At 42.2% G+C, this 7,049-nt stretch overlaps 1 non-coding gene and 1 pseudogene across 1 annotated transcript; one reads left to right on the forward strand and one right to left on the reverse strand.

Moving 5' to 3' along the window:
• Positions 1–4,679: 4,679 nt before the first annotated feature.
• Positions 4,680–5,847, reverse strand: LOC134307250 (craniofacial development protein 2-like; annotated as a pseudogene).
• A 406-nt stretch (positions 5,848–6,253) lies between these two features.
• trnar-acg (transfer RNA arginine (anticodon ACG)) lies at positions 6,254–6,326 on the forward strand. Its single transcript has one exon. It is a non-coding gene; the product is annotated as a tRNA-Arg (tRNA).
• The last annotated feature ends 723 nt before the right edge of the window (positions 6,327–7,049 follow it).

Genomic DNA, 7,049 nt, shown 5'->3' on the forward strand with positions numbered 1-7,049 from the left:
TCGGTCTTTATGATTGGACTTGAGCAAAACTTTGCCTATTAGTTCCTCGGCGCCTTGTTGCTGTTGCTCATGTGTCTTGTTCTGTTGGAACTATGACTGCAGCCAACGTGAGCCACCAGTGACTGACCGCTGGGAAGCCGTGGTCGTATAGTACTCTGCGTTGTGGCCGCAGTAACCCCGGTCATGGCACTGTCCTTTTGTATGCCATGTTTGGAAGGTTTCTATGCTCTTCTCAGGCAAGAGACAGAAATGAGGCTGAAGCTTCAGGAAAGTCATGACCGTGGTTCCACAGGGGCCAGTGGCACAATGGATAATGCGTCTGACTACGGGTCAGAGGATTCTAGGTTTGACTCCTGGCTGGCTTGGTTACCTTGTGCCTTTTTTTGTCTCTCTAACTCTTTGTGTATGGTTCTCTGTACCCCAGATTCAACAATGCAGGTCTTGTCAAGGTGACAAAGGCTTGTCAGAGGAAAGAAGTTGGATGAGTGTATTATTCTCTGTACCACACATTCAACAATGCAGCTCTGGTCAAGGTGACAAAGGCTTGTCAGAGCGGAAAGAAGTGGCTGATGCTGGTGTCAGCGGGTGCTGAGCCTTGCGGTTTCCCATATGGTCTAGCGGTTAGGATTCCTGGTTTTTAGCCAGGTAGCCTGCGCCTGACTCCCGGTGTATGAGGGAGTCTATCAGGGAGCAGCCAACGTGAGCCACCAGTGGCTGACCGCTGGAAAGCTGTGATTGTATGGTGGTTAGTACTCTGCGTTGTGGCAGCAGCAACCCCGGTTCGAATCCAGGTCATGGCACTGTCTTTTTGTATGCTGTGCTTCTCTCCTCGGTCAAGAGAAATGGGGCTGGAGCGTCAGGGAGGTCACGACCGCGATCATGCAGGGACCAGTGACGCAATGGATAACGCATCTGACTACGGATTAGAAGATTCTAGGTTTGACTCCTGGCTGGCTTGGTTACCTTATGCCTTTTTTTCTCTCTAACTCCTTGTGTGTGGTTCTCTGTACCCCAGATCCAACAATGCAGGTCTTGTTAAGGTGACAAAGACTTGGCAGAGCAGAAAGAAGTGGCTGATGCTGGTGTCAGCCGGTGCAGAGCCTTGCGGTTTCCCATATCGTCTAGCGGTCAGGATTCCTGGTTTTCACCCAGGCTGCCAGAGTTCGGCTCCTGGTATTGGAATTGGTCTTTATGATTGGACTTGAGCAAAAATTTGCCAGTTGGGTTCTTTGTAAGGGGAATTAGCTGAAATAATAGAGCGCTCGCTTAGCGTGCCGGGTCAATGCCCGCATTCTCCAGTGCAGAAATATTGTGATCATTTAAGTGCGTAACACGAAACTCATTGCTCACTGAAACACAGCATCCAAAGTTTTTATTTTTTTCAATTGACATGATGGGTTAAAGACATGAATTTGTATAAAGCAAGTATTGTCAGAAGTGGGATTTGAACCCACTCCTCCAGTGGAGACTATGACCTGAACACAGCACCTTAGACCACTCAGCCATCCTGACTAGCTGAGTTACAATCAACACCACCCTCACTCCACACGGACTAATATTTGTACGACCCGCTTAAAAATTTCACATTATTATGTATGATAAATGTACTGAGTCAGGATGGCCGAGCGGTCTAAGGCCTAAGGTTTAAGTTCAGTTCATAGTCCACTGGAGGTGTGGGTTCAAATCTCGCTTCTGACAGCACATGCTTTAGATTGACTTGCTTCATCTCGACGAGAGCAGTAACAATGTCAGGAAGAGGCAAGGTGGCATTACGCTGTTTCTTTGACACCTTTTCGTCAAAACTGTAAGAAATCCCTAAATAAAGGCCACTATGGGATCAACTGGAACTTTTACTTCTCAAACGGGAAAATATTGGGCCATAATCCGGTATGTAGGCTAAGATGAAGCTCCAAACAGATCAACTATCGGTGCTCATCTAATGCAAAGTCAATGGCTAAACGTCACAGACATTTATTCATTTATCTCACTTCCCAATAAAAAAGACTACGAGTTGATCTTTCACCAAGAGTGTGCTCTACAACACTTTGTTTAAATCTTTAACAATGGAGGAAGCCAAGGATTTTGGAAGGATTGGGAGCTGGATTGTGCAACCCCACTGAACATGAAAATATATATGTTAAGTTCTGGACAGGGAGAGTTTCCGATGAAGACATTGAACAGTATATCTCAAGGTTTTGTGTAATCATACAACCTGTCTTTAAACCACTTGACCAGTTCGGACTTTGGTATGGGATACGGCGATACAAAGTTAAACTGAAATTGAACCCGAATGGAAGTTTAATGCAGATTCCAAACTCGATATCAATGGGACCCTACAACGGCAAAATAACATATCAAGGACAATCGCAGCAATGTTATATATGCAATTCACATGAACACCAGGTTAAAGACTGTACTAAACTCAAGTGTTGAAAGTGTGGTGAGTTTGGTCATAAAGGGAAACAATGTACCAATAGTGAGACATGTAATTTATGTGGTGGACAAGGCCATACGTACTTTGGATGTCCAAAATCATATAGTAACAAAGCAAAAGCTGGACAACTAAATGTAAAACACGTAATCAACAACGACTCTAACGTGACTGCAAAGGAAAAACAAACAAATGAAGAGAAGCTTGGAGAAGAAACGAAACATGATGATGGTGTTGAAAGTTCCAGCGACAGCGGTGAATCATCCAGTGGAGACTTGAGTGAATCCAGCACCGACGAATCATTAGAATCTTCCGTCACGGATACAAGCAACGAAGACACGACGTCTCTCACCGAACAACCCAACAAACATTCCAATCAAGCAGGGAGCGGAACACAAGAAGTGGAGGAAGAAGACGACGGAAAAGACTCTAAAGATAAGGGTGAAACTTTTTTATCTTCTTTAGAAAATGTATCAAATACAGGGACACAGGACCACCCTACAGTTATGCAGCCTAAAAAAAGACGTAAAAGTACAGAATTGTCAGAAAAAAGTGTAAATAAAAAAGCGAAAAGTAAAAGGTCACAAAAAAACAAACAAACAAAAAATTTTTATTAAATTAACAAAACATAACATATAATACAACACAACATATAACATATAATACAACACATATAATGACAGTTAATAAGTAAGTGGCATAACTAAGTGGTAATGACAGAAGTATAAATCTGTAGGCGAACTATAACATGAAATTAGCATATGATTCAAGAGATTTAGAGCCTGATTGAAGCGTATGCTATTGTAACCCATATGAAATATGGAGCTACTAAAACCTCGTCATTCAAGAGGTGTAATTACTTGTCGTCCCCAAAATAGGGCGCAGTGGTAGAAAAAGACTTTACCTTTGTTAGTTTTTCCCTTTTTGGCTTGATAGATCTTTAGAGATTGCTGCAGACCAGCTGAGCAATATTCGGTACAAAATAATACATAATGGTTTAAAATATTGACTTTTAGCATATATTAGAGCTGATAAACTGTTTTGTTCTTTTTTTTTTACCAGAATTCCAGCTATGAACGTGAGGGAGGCGGTTTTCTGTCAAGTGTTTGAAACTCCCGTGAGTTTATTATGATAGCCTAGCTAGCCACTGTAAAGGGAGAGTACACCTTCCTTTTGAGTTCATACGCTTTTCATTAGAAATGGAAGGAATAAAAAACCAATTGGAGTTATGAAAATGTTCTTTAATGCTTGTCGAAATGATTTAAAAGTATAGCTATGCTAATCGCTTGCTAGTGGCTAGTTAGCAAGTAGAATTACTAATAGCGTGGTGGAGCCTTAAAGGCACAGTGCACATATTCTGTTAAGTCATTCAGTTTGGTTAGATTGATACATCTTAATTATTTACAGCACAACTGTGCTATGATTGAACATATTTTGGTTATCATAATGTACATATTAATGGAGTTTAGTGATGGTTCAATTCAAATTCATGTTAAAGGGATAATTGCACATGTTACAGCTAAAAAGTTGGAAAAGAGTAGTAATTCATTGGTCAGTGCTAAAATACCAATACTGAAGGGATGTTCATGTTAAATGTCAATGTTGCTGTGATGTATGAATGTTAATTAATCATTTGTAGTCAAGGTGCATCCTTAGTTTTTGTACATGTTATAAGATGTTCTGAAATGAAGAAAAGAACTTAATGAGATCTCATTTCAGGGAACATAAAATAATAGGAGCATTCATTGTTCTGCACTATCTGTGTAGATTGGTTTTTCTTAGACGCACAGAAAGACGTAGAGAATTGTGATGGCGAGCCCAGCCCTGTGAAACTGTTGATGGTCGTAGAAGCGGTGTGGCCTACCGTTTACAGAAGACTCCGGATATATCAGAGTTTTTGCCCAGGACCAGATAAGAACCTACTCACACTATTTATTCTACCTGGGTAAAACAGCCATAGGAAAATACCTTTAATACGCACATTCAAGGACTAGAACTTAATTTTTGAATCTATACCTCTTTAAATATAAGGAGTGGTATTGAATTGAAGATCTCTTGCACTTAACATAATTCCTATTTGTAAGAGCTATTTTATTTCTTTATTTCTACGTTTTTTTTGCAGCACTGTATGTGATATTTCATTGCTTGTGTGGCAATAAATGTGTTAGCTGTTTAACTTCACCTTAACTAGGGGGTCTTTTCTGTCTCTTGTTTATTGACTTGCTAGCTTCTTCGGTAATAATAGTCTTTATATGTGTTCCTCAGGCTTATTTTCATCCGTGTCCAGAGATGTGAACCGGTTGTGCAGACTATTCCAGAAAACTTCAGGTATTTTGGTCAAGTCAAAGTTAGGAACAGACTGTTGTCTAGTCCGTTTGTGCAGCTTGACTCTAATTTTTGATGTTAAACGTTCATGATCAGTTCCACAGTCAGCTCCTGGCTGTGTTTTCACGGTAATGATAGACGACCTCCATCTTTGGCGAACACATATGTAGTCAATCTGATTCTTATAGGCCCCATTTGGTGATGTCCATGTGTAGAGTCTCCTTTTGTGATGTTGAAAGAAAGTGTTCATGATGGACAGTTGATTTTTTGTACAAAAGTCAATTAATCTTTCTCCAGCTTCATTTCGTTTGCTAAGTCCAAACTTTCCAACAACAGTTCCTTGTTTGCCATGGCCCACTTTGGCATTAAAATCTCCCATGATAATGAGTAAGTCTTGATTTTGCGTCCTGTCAATTTCCTCTTAAACTTGTTCATAGAATAGTTCAACGTCCTCCTCCTTGGCATCTGTTGTTGGTGAGTAGACTTGTATGACTGTGACATGGATTGGTGCTCCTTGTAGTCGTATCGAGATGACTCTATCGCTGACTGTGTTGTACTTCAGGACAGTATTGGCCAGTCTTCGATTAAGAATAAAGGCAACGCCATTTCGTCTTTGGTTATCATTTCCAGAATAGTAGACCCAATGTTCGTTTGACTGGAAATGTCCGGATTGAGTCCACTTTAGTTCACTAATTCTGAGTAAATCAAGTCCTGTTCTGTCCATTTTGGCTTTGACAATGTCGAGTTTGCCTTGGTTCATGGTTCGTACATTCCAAGTTCCTAGTCTGATGATATATATGATTTGATCTTCCCTTTCGACCAAGCGACATCAGCACCAAGACGACCTTGCGGCTTTGATCCTGGCGCATCATAAGCATTTATTCTACTCAAGACGACCATCGGCTCTTCCCCAGTAGCTTGTTGAGTGCCTTTCGACCTAGGGGCGCATCTTCCAGCACTATATCGCATTCCTTTAGTTGTACGCTACATCAAGTTTTCTTGGCATAGTACGGAAGTAGATTGCCAGGCCTTTCTCCTGCGCAGTAATGTGGTACCTGTGAGAAGCCACACTGGATCAGTGTTGTAGCCATTGTCAATACGAGATTGATAAGAGATTGATAATTTGCTTCCATCACGCAACGTCCTGCTGCCGACATTGGGCTGTACGTTTAGTCTGGCACCTCAGTTGAGACCTATCCCCCTTGGGGGCCCCTGCTAGCATAATACACTTGGCTCTAAACTGCTTTTAGCCAGGTGGCCTGCGTTCGACTCCCGGTATATGAGGGAGTCTATCAAGGAGCAGTCAACATGAGCCACCAGTGGCTGACCACTGGGAAGCTTGATTGTATAGTGGTTAGTACTCTGCGTTGTGGCCGCAGCAACCCCGTTTCGAATCCAGGTCATGGCACTGTCTTTTTGTATGCCGTGCTTCTCTCCTCGGGCAAGAGACAAAAATGGGGCTGGAGCTTCAGGGAGGTCATGACCACACTCATGCAGGGGCCAGTGGCGCAATGGATAGCGCGTCTGACTACGGATCAGAAGATTCTAGGTTCGACTCCTGGCTGGCTCGGTTACCTTATGCCTTTTTTTCTCTCTAACTCCTTGTGTGTGGTTCTCTGTACCCCAGATCCAACAATGCAGGTCTTGTTAAGGTGACAAAGGCTTGGCAGAGCGAAAAGAAGTGGCTGATGCCGGTGCAGAGCCTTGCAGTTTCCCATATGGTCTAGCGGTCAGGATTCCTGGTTTTCACCCAGGCGGCGGAGTTCGACTCCTGGTATTGGAATTGGTCTTTATGATTGGACTTGAGCAAAAATTTGCCTATTCGGCTCTTTGTAAGGGGAATTAGCTCAAATGGTAGAGTGCTCGCTTAGCATGCGAGAGGTAGTGAGATCAATGCCCGCGTTCTCCAGGTTTTAAAATTATGTAGAGAAACAGATGGACTACAGTCAGTAATTGTAGAACTACAAAGTGCTTCAATATGGTAAGTGGAGCTGATAAAATGGACAGTGAGTTTAGAAACAAAGAGGTTGTTTTAATGTCATGTTCTAACCCAGGGGTGGGGAACCTTCTACCCACTGAGGGCCAGTTTAATAATTACATATCTGGTCACGGGCCACAGACTACAATGACGCAACATAGAGCCAAATTAATATAGGCTTTATAAATACATGATGCTGATGGTATGTAGTGTTTATATTTGATCTCAGACTAACCTTATCATAATTTCAATGTGACGGTTGTGAATGTTTGGTCTTGACCAGCTGTGAAATATCTGGGGGCAATGATGTCGTGG

Source organism: Trichomycterus rosablanca, unplaced genomic scaffold, assembly GCF_030014385.1.
Source record: "Trichomycterus rosablanca isolate fTriRos1 unplaced genomic scaffold, fTriRos1.hap1 scaffold_261, whole genome shotgun sequence".
Taxonomy (NCBI): Eukaryota; Metazoa; Chordata; class Actinopteri; order Siluriformes; family Trichomycteridae; genus Trichomycterus; species Trichomycterus rosablanca.